Here is a 14,113-nt window from a genome sequence, read left to right as displayed (position 1 = left end):
CCATGTACAGTACTGCGCCCCTGTTGCCACTGTTCTGAGCCCCACCGATAGCAAAGCATCTTCCTCTGCCCTGTGCCCCACCCTTGATTCCCAAGTCACACTTCGACCAAGCATCACCCTTGGCCCTGCTGCCACTGCCCTGACACCCGCCCCCAGGCCTGGCCACAAATACTGTCATTCCCAACGCAGGCTAGGGCACAGTGAAACAGGTACTGTCATGCATTACTGCTAGACAAAAGAGAAAGCCTTTTTTTGACAGTAGTTCATGTAAATCAAGAGTTCAGTTCTGTGAGGCAAATGCTGAGCTCCTTTTCTGTGCAAGGTATTGCTGTGTGCAGATGACAGAGGCCCACACTGACTCGCAGTGAGTGAGCATGCCCTGTGCGGGAGACGCAGGTAACTATCATCAGGAGGTGGATGGCAGAGACATCCACCACACGTAGTAAAGGCAGGAGCATGACCAGAGCTCGGCTTGAAGGGTTTGGAAGGATGATTTGAAGAAATGGTCCTGAGTGGAATCTTAAAACATGATTAGAATTTAGTTGAAGATGAGCAAGGAGAAAGAAGAGAAGAAGGGAAGGAGATCTCTGCAAAAGGAGCACGGACACAGGCAGGGTGTCTGTGAGGAGGGGGGACTGCAGTATCGAGTGTGAGGCAAAGTAGCCAGGTAGGAGGCTGCAGAAGGAACCCCCCCACCCCGAGCCCCTGCTTGGATAGCGTGGACTTCACCCCAGAGGCAGTGTGAGGTACAGACACACGGAAAGGACACCATTAGAGATGTATTTTTTTAAATCCCCGCATAAAAGTCACTGTGGTGTATTTCTCAAATTTAAAAAGTAACAGATGGAAACAAATGACCCAATTAAAAATTGGGCAAAAGACTTGAACATACATTTCTCCAAAGAAAATCTACAAACAGCCAATAACATGAAAAAATGCACAACATCACTAGTCATGAGGGACATGCAAATTAAAATGACCATGAGATACCACTTGGCAGCCATTAGGATGGCTTTTATTTAAAAAAAAATAATAAATGTTGGTGAGGTTATGGGGAAACCAGAATCCTTGTGCATTGCCCACAGGGATGTAAATGGTATAAAATTTGCCCAGTGGAAAACACTTTGGTCGTTCCTTGAAAGTTTAAATGTAGAATTACCATATGAGCCAGCAATTCCACTCCCAGGGATATATCCCAAATAATTGAAAGCAGGGAGTCAGATACTTACACAGCAATGTTCATAGAAGCATTATTTGCAGTCAAAAAGTAGAAACAATCCAAATGTCCATCAACAACACATGAATAGATAAGCAAAATGTGGTATATACATGCAGTGGCATAGTATGCAGCCTTAAAAAGAAATGAAATTCTGACATATGTTACAACATGCGTGAGCCTTGAAAACATTTTACTAAGTGAAATCAACCAACCACAGAAGGACAAATACCATATGATTACATGAGGTACCTGTAGTAGTCAAATTCATAGACACAAAGTAGAACAGAGGTTACCAGAGGCTGGGGGAAGGTAGCAGGGAGTTTGGGATGAGGAAAACGTTCTGGCATTGGATAGTGGTGATGGTTGCCCAACAATGTGAATGTAGTTAATGCCACTGAATTAGACACTTAAAAATGATTAGAATGGTAAGTTCTGTTACACATATTTTACCACAGCTATTTTTTTTAAAAAGAGAAAAGACTAATCTACAAACCGAAGGACAAAACGGATGGAGGATGCCTATAATTTGTGAAGGACATAGGGGTGGGGCACCCACGGTCAAGGTCAGAGACTCCACTACCGCAGCCCTCACTCACAGCCCAGCAAAGAAGTCATGGTTTATGTCCATCACACAACTGGGAAGTGCTGTGTCTCCTGTTAACTCCAGTAACATAATTAAATAGTTAAATTAACATAGTTAAATTTGGTAGCACAGTGTTTGGCGTAAGTGTTGAGCTCTCATCAGAGACAGAGTGTGCACCATGGGACAGTGTAGGCAAGTGGTTTGGAAGTTTAAAAATTCAATAGAAGCGTTGTCCTATGATTTAGCATATCTATTCCTGGTTCAGTTCCAACAAAATTCTTCCATATGGTCTCCAAAAGACATGTACAAGAATGCTCACTACAATAGTCACATCATGCCTGTTAACAAAAGATGGGTATGCAAATGTTGAACAGTCACCAAATGGAGTATTAAGCAGCAGTGTGAATTCATGATCTACAAATCGACCAGTGATTAGAACAAATTTAACAGACATAATGTGAAGCCAGACACAAAAGGGCACATGATCTGTAAATTCCAAATTTAAAGGACAATGTGAATCCATGCTGTCAGAAGTGGTGGAAAGGGCTACCTTTGGGGTGATACTGACCGACAGGGTGCACAGGGGTTGAGTGGCAGGTGCTGGTCATGTCTGCTTCTTAATCTGGTTTCCAGTTGCAGTGGATTCAGGTTGTGAAAATATATCACATGGATGGAACCGGAGGAGATTATGCTAAGTGAAATAAGTCAAGCAGAGAAAGACAATCATCATGTGGTCTCACTCCTATGTGGAACATAAGGAACAGCAGGGAGGACCACAGGGGAAGGGAGGGAAATCTGAAGGGGGAGAAATCAGAGAGGGAGACGAACCAGGAGGGACTCTGGACTCCGGGAACCAAACTGAGGGTTGCAGAGGGGGAGGGAAGGGGAGAGGGGAGAGGGGGGTAACAGGTGATGGGGGATTAAGAGGCAGTGATGTGATGAGCACTGGGTGTCATACGCAACTAATGAATCGTTGAACACATCAAAAACTAATGATGTGTTATATGTTGGCTAGTTTAACAATAAAAAATTAAATTAAAAAATACATGGTGTTTAAATTTCAATAAAAATTTTTCAAAAAGTGGAAACAAGTTTTCAGAATGCTTTACAGAATTCAGTCGTGGCATGAGGTTGGAGACAGGGCTATAGAGTCTCTGGACATAAACCAGATCTAGCCAGGTGCACGCTGTGATGACCCTAACGATTGTCGGAGCACCAGGAGGACCCACGGAACGGCGCAGTGATCTCAGATCACATGTGTTTGAACAAATAGCCAAGCCCTGAAGCAGACCACCTGTGATTTTTCTCCCCTACGTGGGCTTCTGGAGGGGGCCCGAGCTCTTCCCTGGCCGCCTCCTCTTCTACTTGGGGGTTGTGTTGTGTAAAAGTCCATCCTGGTAAAAGGCAGTTCTAAGTGACTTAGAAAATTTATATCAAATTATTTTAGCAATTTCTAAATGGTTTTGATGTTTAAAATGGTAATGTTTTGTTGGTTTTGTTTAGGCTTCCTGAAATAAGGAACTTCTGAATTTTTTCAGTAATTTCTCTACTAAACTGTAGTCTCTCAGTAACTGGAGATCCGCCACACTGCTGGGGAGAGATCTTACGGTCTCCCCATTCTGTTTCTAGTTTCCACACTTGACTTAGGTCTCTGCTTTCCCTTTTGTCTCACCCACATCATTATGGCTTCAGCCAAGAAATCCTTTTCCTCTGACTGTCAGGTCTGTGCCGTGCTACACTGGAGTGGGTCTGGACTCGGGCATTCGTCATAATGTCCACATTACTAACATGGGGACTGTCAGACCAAATGGTTGGGGGCATTGATTAAACAAGTGGTAATTGGTGGAGTCCAAATAAATACCAAGAAAAAGTGAAGATAATTATAAACTAACTTCTTTGCATACTCCTGGGATTTAATAAGTGATAACCCTAGATCCCTACGAATAACCAAATATTTTTATTACATTTATGTTTATAGTACATTTTAAAAATTCTACGGGAAATTATTAAAAATAGAAAAATCTGTAATCCAATTTATCTGTTCTTCTAATTTTTAACCCTCTTTAGATTCATTCTTCAGTTCTCCAAGTTATTCTGTTACTATTTGAATAAAAGAGAATCTTTTAAAATGTAGTTTAAAATGGATTTTTTTAAAAGATTTTATTTATTTATTTGACAGAGACACAGCGAGAGAGGGAACACAAGCAGGGGGAGTGGGGGAGGGAGAAGCAGGTTTCCCGCCGAGCAGGGAGCCCGATGCGGGGCTCGATCCCAGGACCCTGGGATCATGACCTGAGCCAAAGGCAGACGCTTAACGACTGAGCCACCCAGGCGCCCCTAAAATGGATTTTTATGTGCCCCTTCTCTTCACTACATTTGTATCTTTGTGCTAAATACCCAGTAGTGCAATTGCTGGGTCATAGGGTAGCTCTATTTTTAACTTTTTGAGGAACCTCCGTACTGTTTTCCAAAGAGGCTGTACCAACTTATATTCCCACCAACATTGTCAGAGGGTTCCCCTTTCTCCACAACCTCTCCAACATTTGTTTTCTTGCCCTTGTCCATTTTTGCCCATTCTGACTGGTGTAAGGTGGTATCTCAAACGTGGTTTTGATTTGAATTTCCCTGGTGGCCAGTGATGAACATTTTTTTCATATGTCTGTTAGCCATTTGTATGTCTTCTTTGTAGAAGTGTCTGTTCATGTCTTCTGCCCATTTTTTGATTTGATTATTTGTTTTTGGGGTATGTTCATGGCAGCAATGTCCGCAATAGCCAAACTGTGGAAAGAGCCAAGATCCCCTTCAACAGATGATAGATAAAGATGTGGTTCATAGATACAATGGAATATTACTCAGCCATCAGAAAGGATGAATACCCAACTTTTACGTCAACATGGATGGGACTGGAGGAGATTATGCTAAGTGAAATAAGTCAAGCAGAGAAAGACAATTATATGGTTTCACTTATTTGTGGAACATAAGGAATAACATGGAGGACATTAGGAGAAGGAAGGGAAAATGAAGGGGAGGAAATCAGAGGGAGAGACGAACCATGAGAGACTATGGACTCCGGGAAACAAACTGAGGGCTCTAGAGGGGAGGGGGGTGGGGGATGGGTTAGCCTGGGTGATGGGTATTAAGGAGGGCACGTACTGCACGGAGCACTGGGTGTTATACGCAAACAGTGAATCATGGAACACTGCACCAAACACTAATGATGTGATGTGTGGTGACTAACATAACATAAAATGAAAAAATAAAATGGATTTTAATGGCAAATAACCTAGTGAGGTGTGACTTTCAGAGATACCGCATGTCACTCTACACCTTAAAAATGTTACCTATTATTTCATTATCACAGAGGCAAGAACTAACAATTTAAGTTTAGCATGAAGGTATCTCAGTTATTTAAATGATTACTGATGGCAAACTGGAATCAGGAAAGGCAACTAGAAAAAAAATATATATAGAATTTTCAAAAAACAAGCATTGATGATTTTTTGCTAACTTTGCCAGTCTTCTTCCTGTATTTGATCAATTTAGGGTGATTTTAGATAACATATGGATAAACATGCGTGCGACCCAGTTTATATGTAATCACTGTGTGTACATAAAGACAGTTTAGGGGTGCCTGGGTGGCGCAGTCGGTTGAGTGCTCAACTCTTGGTTTCAGTTCAGGTCGTGATCTCAAGGTCTTGAGATCAAGCCTTTCAACAGGCTCTGCGCTCAGCAGGGAGTCTGCTCCAGATTCTCTCTCCCTCTCCTTCTGCCCCTCCCTCGTCTCTAAAATAAATAAATCTTTAAAAAAAATACAAAGACAGTTTTTTTAAAAAGATTTTATTTATTTGTCAGACTGAGAGAGAGCGAGCGAGAACTAGCACAAGCAGGGGGAGCGCCAGAGGCAGAGGGAGAAGCAGGCTCCCTGCCCAGCAGGGAGCCCGATGCGGGGCTCAATCCCAGGATCCTGCGATCATGACCTGAGCCGAAGGCAGACACTTAATGACTGAGCCACCCAGGGATCCCAAAAGATACAGTTGAGACAATTGGTACCAGAAAAAAAAGTGTCACTAAATGATGCTGAAGGAGATTTTAAAGCAACCAAAATAACTTCCTTGATTTCCAAACGGTGTTTAGGAAACAGAGTCCTTTGGGCCGGTGAAATCACATACACTGATAGCTTTTATTAGTTGCTTCTAGTTTCTGCACATTATGAATTTGGGAGTAAGAATAAATGAGGTTCCCCATAATATCTTGATTCTACAGAACGGTGTATTGCAGCTTTTTATTATTGGCTTCTAGTTCTGCACATTATGAATTTGGGAGTAAGAATAAATGAAGTTCCCCATAATATCTTGATTCTACAGAACGGTGTATTGCATCTACACTCAAGCTCCAGATGCCACCTCCTTCATAACTACTGCACACAATACATTGTCTACAAACAATTCACCGCAATCAATTTGCCACAATTCAATGTCCCAAATATAGAAAACTGCCACATTCATCCATCAATATCACTGACTTACCAAATATATATACTTCTGGCAATTGCAAATGAATTTGAAGTCAATTTATAATTGGATGTGATTTTATGTTTCAAGTTTTTTACTTAAATTCTAGTTAGTTTGGCCAACTAAACTTTCCTAGCCAAAGTTTAGTTGGCCAGTTTCATTTTATTTAATGGATCCATTAAATAGATTATGATTTGTTGACTACTGCAACAGGGACTGGAAATCCTTGAGATTATATAGTTTCTGCTAGTACTTAAAGGAAAATGACAGTAATGTCACGTCTCTAACACGGAAGCCCTCAGTAATTGCTCACAGGAGGAGGACAAGGCACGGAGGAAGCCTGGGTGGCAGGGGGTGGCAGGTGGGCCAGTTAGGGCCACGTGTCCTTGTGGAGATGAGTCTGCACGTCCGTGAATGACCACGGAGGCTCAGATTTCTGGCTGTCAACAATATAAACAGAGACATCATGGGTAAGGGTACCAGTCCTGAGGTTTTGTCACAGAATGTAGGGAAGATATTTGTGCAAATTGTGCCTTATGTTATGTATTTAGTCCCTTGGTAAATGTGAGATGGGCCTGTCAAGCCAGGAATGGAGCCACTTTACCAAGGGACCTAGGGTTCTGGGGTCTTGCTTCATGCAAGAGCCCTTGGTGTTCCATCTGCTTCCCTGATAGAGCATGGTCGGCAGTCAGGGGCCCACCTTCCAAGGGAAGATGGACCTACAGGGGCCTCATTTCCTCTATGGATCTTCCCTAATTTCTGCTTTCAGGTGGTAAGTAGGATGAAGATGCTCTCTTATCAGGAACATACAGTGAAATGAGTGTAAAATGCCAAAATTAAAATTCCTCGTGCCACTTGCCCTCTCATTCCAACTGCAAAGATATGATCATTGGCAAACAATTCTCATGACAATTTATGGAAATGTCCTAACTAGATTACATATACAGACACACACACACACACACACACACACACATGTCTACCTATGTGAATATATATTCATTTCTCTAGGAGCTTGGTGTTAGGTCATCTTCCATATCTTTTAATATGATTTACATTTAATACTAAAATTTCAATGGAACAAATGCTTATTTGACACAAATAATCAGATATAATTTGCACACCTGTCTGTGTTTGTGTTTTATGAACGTTGGCTGTGTTCAGTAACCCATCTTACCAAGAATACTTTTTTTTTAAGATTTTATTTATTTATTTGACAGAGAGTGAGAGAGGGAACACAAGCAGGGGGAGTGGGAGAGGGAGAAGCAGGCTTCCTGCGGAAGCAGGGAGCCCCACGCGGGGCTCGATCCCTGGACCCTGGGATCATGACCTGAGCCGAAGGCAGACGCTTAACGACCGAGCCACCCAGGCGCCCCCCCAAGAATACTTCTAAGGACAGAAAGTTTCACCTGGCTGACTATGCTCCGTGTGGTCTGAACTGGGGAGAGTCAATGGTGCTCAGGTGACATCTGGGCTGGTTTCAGGAGTCCTGGGTACACCATCACTCATTTGTCCTTGGTGCCTTGGGAGGCATGACTGAGAGACTGGACGTCAATGGTCCTGCCACTCTCATGACTCCTGCACACAGCTTCTCCCTGGTGCTGGTCTCAGAGTGCTCAGACTTCTTACATGGTGGCCCAGGGATCCCAAAAAGAATGTCTCAAGAGAAGGAAGTGGAAGACACCAGTGTCTTAAGTCCTGGGACCGAAACAAGCACATGAGTCTTTCTCCCTCTTCCGTGGGTCTCAGCAGTCCCTGACCCCACCTGGTTTCAAATTTGGGGACAGGACCCCACCTGTCTCCAGGAGGATTGAAGACAGACAAGACCTCAGTTGATCCTGATGAACACAAGGCTCCTCTCTGCTCGGCCAGAGCACCATCTGCCTTTAGCTGCCCCTCCACTGAGTTTCGCCTAACGGGCTTTTGATGAATCTGTGTGGTGAACTGTATCCTCAGACACGAGTGGTGCAGTTTCCCAAATGCCCTGCAGCCACTCACTGTGCTAGTACCTGTGGGCAGTGCTCTCACCCCATCACCCCAACCTACGGGTCCACGTCTGGGGGTGTGAATGTTCAGCAAGAACCTCCCTGCCCCCTCCGCATCCTAGCCAGGGTCATTTACACAACCCTGAGGCAGGGGCTGTGGGAGGGAGTGGGTGTGAGTGCCCAGGGGACAGTGGAAGCCCAGAGATGGGACTCGAGGGATTTCCCCACAATCCTGACTGATCAGCTCTCGATTTGCCTCCTCCTGGTGGTTGGGACAGGTCTTCTTAATGTCCCTCCCCCCACCCCCCACCCCGTGCTATTTTCCGTCAAGGGACTTCTGCACTATGAGCATTCCAAGAGGCTCCTCACCTCTTCATCCTCCAGACTGGTCACCTCCTTCCACAGAAACCCTCCAAATAAAACCTCTGCTGAGGTGTATGCCAAGCTCATAATATGATCAGACACTAATATCATAGTGAAATACTCAGCTGTCATGTGTGAGGGAAAAAATGACATGAAAACTATCGGAATCAATTGAAGACCTCGTGGAAAGCATTTTTAGTTTTATTCTACCTCCCTTCTGTGACCAGACTAGGAATCATGCTCTAAACGAAGGGAATTTTTAAAAGTTTAATTTTTTTGTTATTATTAAATAAAAATATGACTGGGGTTATTAAAATAAAATTTCAGGGGCACCTGGGTGGCCCAGTCGGTGAAGCGTCTGCCTTCAGCTCAGGTCATGATTTCAGGCTCCCTGCTCAGCGGGAAGCCTGCTTCTCCCTCCCCCTCTGCCGCTCCCCCAGCTTGTACTCTTCTGTCTCCCTCTCTCCCTCTCTCTCAGTTAAATAAATGAATAAAATCCTTTTTTTTAAAAAAAAAGGGATACCCCACAAATAGAGTACCTTCCAAGACTAAAAGTGTTTGGAATGGGTTTGGCTTTACCGCTTACCATCGTCAGGATGAACAGGAATACACCAGCATTCACACCGGATGCGGCCCCTATGGCCAGCAGGTGGCGCTAAGACCCCGCGGTTTGGGCTCCCAGTTGGGGTTCGGAGAGGCCGTCAGACGGTGGTACTTGAGGGTCTGGGAGGAACCAGGACGCCACAAAGGATGGGGGAGCTGCTGGCTCCTCCCAGGGACTCAGTGAAGGAATCACCACATTCTGGGGAGGGAAGACTGAGTTAGGAAAGGCACAGAAGGAGCAAGATTCTTTGGAGCAGAATAGCTTTTCTGATGGGCCCGTGGGCTATGGGTGGGGGAATACAAATCAGGACCAGGAGGTGGGGGAAGGACTTACCATTGTAAATATTCTATAAAATGAACATCCTATAGGGGCGCCTGTGGGGCTCAGTTGGCAGAGTGCCTCACTTCCACTCAGGTCATGATCGCAGAGTCGAAAATGGAGCCCCGTGTTGGGATATACGCTCAGCAGGGAATCTGCTTCTTCCTCTCCCTCTGCCCTTCCCCCAGTTCCTGCTCTCTGCTCTCTCCCTCTTTCTTTCTCAAATAAATAAACAAACAAAATCTTAAAAAAAAAACAGCCTATAACTATGCTTCTTAGCAGGTGACAAAGCATAGGGAGTGATAAGAAGCCATATTATATACCTTCAATATAATACTATTAAAATATTACTATAGCAGAAGTTCAGCAATAAGAGAAGGAAAAGGGGGGCGGAGCAAGATGGCAGAGGAGCAGGAGACCTGGGTTTCGTCTGGTCTCAGGAATTCAGCTGAATAGGGATCAAACCATTCTGAACACCTACGAACTCAACAGGAGATTGAAGAGGAGAGTAGCAACAACTCTCTGAACAGAGAAGCGACCACTTTCTGGAAGGTAGGACGTGCGGAGAAGTGAATCCGAGGCGATATTCGGGAGGATAGATGGCGGGGGAAGGGGCCTCCGTCGGCCGCTTCTGGCAAGTGCTAGAGCCGCGGAGCACAAAATCGGACCTTTTAGGAGTCGGCTCCGCTGAGGGACGTCGCTCCAGTGGCTAAGCGGGGGGTGGAATCCTCCTGGGACAGGGTGGTCTCAGGACCCTCGGGGTCACAGAAAGACCGGGGGTGCGTGAGTGCGGCAGAGCTCCCAGGTATTGGAGCGGGGAAGCTGGCTGCAGAGACGGAGCCGAGGCGCGGGCTCTCAGCTCGGGGTTGCCATAGACTGTGATCCGCGGCCCAGTTGGGCCACTGCTCCTCCAGCAGGGACCCAACAAGCGGCAGAGCCGGGGAGACTCCCCTTCCTCCCCCGGGAGGAGCGGCGCAGGAGCGCACCGCAGGGATCTGCTGGGTTTGGAGACTCCACACGGGGTCGGGTGCCAGAGATAGAAACGCTCGATCACAGGCCGGGTGAGCACGGAGAGCGGCCGGAGACCGGGGACACGGGAGTGACTGCTTTTCTCTGGGGGCGCACTGAGGAGCAGGGCCCCGAGTTCTCAGCTCCTCCGGGTGGAGATTGGGAGGCCACCATTTTTGCCCTGGTCCTCCAAGGCTGTACGGAGAGCTTGTAGGGAACAAAATCTCCTGAGAGCAAACCCGAGCAGCTTGCTTAGCCCGGACCGACAAGGGCGGGGCAATTCCGCCTCCGGCAAAGACATTTGGGAACCACGGCAACAGGCCCATCCCCCAGAAGATCAGCACGAACAGCCAGCAAGCCAAGACCAAGTTTACCGATCAAGGAGAGTGGGAGAACTCCAGCGCTAGGGGAATACTGCACATAGAAATCATGGCTTTTTTTTTTACCATGATTCATTAGTTCATCAAAGTTAATTTTTGTTAACTGTTTTTTTTTTCTTTTTCACTTTTTCAACCAACATCTTATCAATCTCTTTTTTAAAAAAAAAAATTTTTTATTTTTCATTTTTAGAGTCATATTTTATCCCTTCATAGTAGTTACCCTTATTTTTGGCATATATATATATATAAGTTGTTCTCTCTTTAAAATTTTGAGATACAGTTTCTTCTAACAGATAAAAATATACCCTAAATCACTAGTGTATGGCTCTGTTCTAGTCTCCTGCCTGATCACATTATCTCCCTTTTTTCTTTTTCTTTATTTTTAAATCTTCTTTCTTTTTTCAAACAACTTCTTATCAAGTCCTTTTATAAAATCTTTTATAATTTTCATCTTTACAGTCATCTTCTATCCCTTCATTGTATCAACCCTTATTTTGTACATATATGTCTTTCTTCCTTTAAAATTTTAGGAAGCACTTTTTTCTAACAGACGAAAATACGCCCAAAATCTAGTGTGTGGCACTGATCTATGCACTAGCCTGATCATATTTGATCACATTCTGCTTTTTTTGTATTGTTCTGTTTTTGTTTTTATCTTTTTTCTTTTTTTTTTCTCTTTCTTTTTTCTTTCTTTCCCTTTCTTTTCCCCTGGTTTCAGGTCTTTTCTGATTTGTATACAGTATATTTGCTGGGGACATTGTAACCCTGTTAGCATTTTGTTCTCTCATTCATCTATTCTCCTCTGGACAAAATGACAAGACAAAAAAAATCACCTCAGCAAAAAGAACAAGAGGTAGTGCCGTCAGCCAGGGACCTACTCAATATGGACATTAGTACGACGTGGGACCTAGAGTTCAGAATCATGACTTTAAAGATACTAGCTGGGCTTGAAAAAAGCGTGGAAGTTATTAGAGAAACCCTTTCTGGAGAAATAAAAGAACTAAAATCTAACCAAGTCGAAATCAAAAAGGCTATTGATGAGGTGCAATCAAAAATGGGGGCACTAACTGCTAGGATAAATGAGGCAGAAGAGAGAATCAGTGATATAGAAGACCAAATGATGGAAAATAAAGAGGCTGAGAAAAAGAGGGAGAAACAACTACAGGATCACGAGGGCAGAATCCGAGAGATAAGTGATACGATAAGACGAAACAACATTAGAATAATTGGGATCCCAGAAGAAGAAGAAAGAGAGAGAGGGGCAGAAGGTATATTGGAGCAAATAATAGCAGAGAACTTCCCTACTGTGAGGAAGGAAACAGGCATCAAAATCCAGGAGGCACAGAGAACCCCTCTCAAAATCAATAATAATAGGTCAACACCCCGACATCTAATAGTAAAACTTACGAGTCTCAGAGACAAAGAGAAAATCCTGAAAGCAGCTCGGGAAGAGATATGTAACCTACAATGGTAAAAATATTAGATTGGCAACAGCCCTATCCACAGAGACCTGGCAGGCCAGAAAGGACTGGCAAGATATCTTCAGAGCACTAAACGAGAAAAATATGCAGCCAAGAATACTATATCCAGCTAGGCTGTCATTGAAAATTGAAGGAGAGATGAAAAGCTTCCAGGACAAACAAAAACTAAAGGAATTTGCAAACACGAAACCAGCCCTCCAAGAAATATTGAAAGGGGTCCTCTAAGCAAAGAGAGAGCCTAAAAGCAGCAAAGATCAGAAAGGAACACAGACAACATACAGTAACAGTCACCTTACAGGCAATACAATGGCACTAAATTCATACCTTTCAATAGTTACCCTGAATGTAAATGGGCTAAATGCCCCAATCAAAAGACACAGGCTATCAGATTGGATTAAAAAACAAGACCCATCAATATGCTGTCTGCAAGAGACTCATTTTAGACTCAAAGACAACCCCAGATTGAAAGTGAGGGGGTGGAAAACAATTTACCATGCTAATGGACACCAAAAGAAAGCTGGGGTGGCAATCCTTATATCAGACAAACTAGATTTTAAATCAAAGACTGTAATAAGAGATGAGGAAGGACACTATATCCTACTTAAAGGGTCTATCCAACAAGAAGATCTAACAATTGTAAATATCTATGCCCCGAACATGGGAGCAGCCAATTATATAAGGCAAATAATAACAAAAGCAAAGAAACACATTGACAACAATACAATAATAGTGGGGGACTTTAACACCCCCCTGACTGAAATGGACAGATCATCTAAGCAAAAGATCAATAAGGAAATAAAGACTTTAAATGACACACTGGACCAAATGGACTTCACAGACATATTCAGAACATTCCATCCCAAAGCAACGGAATACACATTCTTCTCTAGTGCCCATGGAACATTCTCCAGAATTGATCACATCCTAGGTCACAAATCAGGTCTCAACCAGTACCAAAAGATTGGGATCATTCCCTGCATATTTTCAGACCACAATGCTTTGAAACTAGAACTCAATCACAAGAGGAAAGTCAGAAAGAACTCAAATACATGGAGGCTAAAGAGCATCCTACTAAAGAATGAATGGGTCAACCAGGAAATTAAAGAAGAATTAAAAAAATTCGTGGAAACCAATGAAAATGAAAACACAACTGTTCAAAATCTTTGGGATACAGCAAAGGCAGTCCTGGGAGGAAAGTATAGAGCAATACAAGCCTTTCTCAAGAAACAAGAAAGGTCTCAAATACACAACCTAACCCTACACCTAAAGGAGCTGGAGAAAGAACAGCAAATAAAGCCTAAACCCAGCAGGAGAAGAGAAATAATAAAGATCAGAGCAGAAATCAATGAACTAGAAACCAAAAGAACAGTAGAACAGATCAATGAAACTAGGAGCTGGTTCTTTGAAAGAATTAACAAGATTGATAAACCCCTGGCCAGACTGATCAAAAAGAAAAGAGAAAGGACCCAAATCAACAAAATCATGAATGAAAGAGGAGAGATCACAACCAACACCAAAGAAATACAAACAATTATAAGAACATATTATGAGCAACTCTAAGCCAGCAAATTAGATAACCTGGAAGAAATGGGTGCATTCCTAGAGATGTATCAACTACCAAAACTGAACCAGGAAGAAATAGAAAACCTGAACAGACCTAT

Source organism: Zalophus californianus, chromosome 2 (assembly GCF_009762305.2).
Source record: "Zalophus californianus isolate mZalCal1 chromosome 2, mZalCal1.pri.v2, whole genome shotgun sequence".
In the NCBI taxonomy this organism is placed as follows: Eukaryota; Metazoa; Chordata; class Mammalia; order Carnivora; family Otariidae; genus Zalophus; species Zalophus californianus.
Note: the sequence above shows the minus strand (reverse complement) of the source record.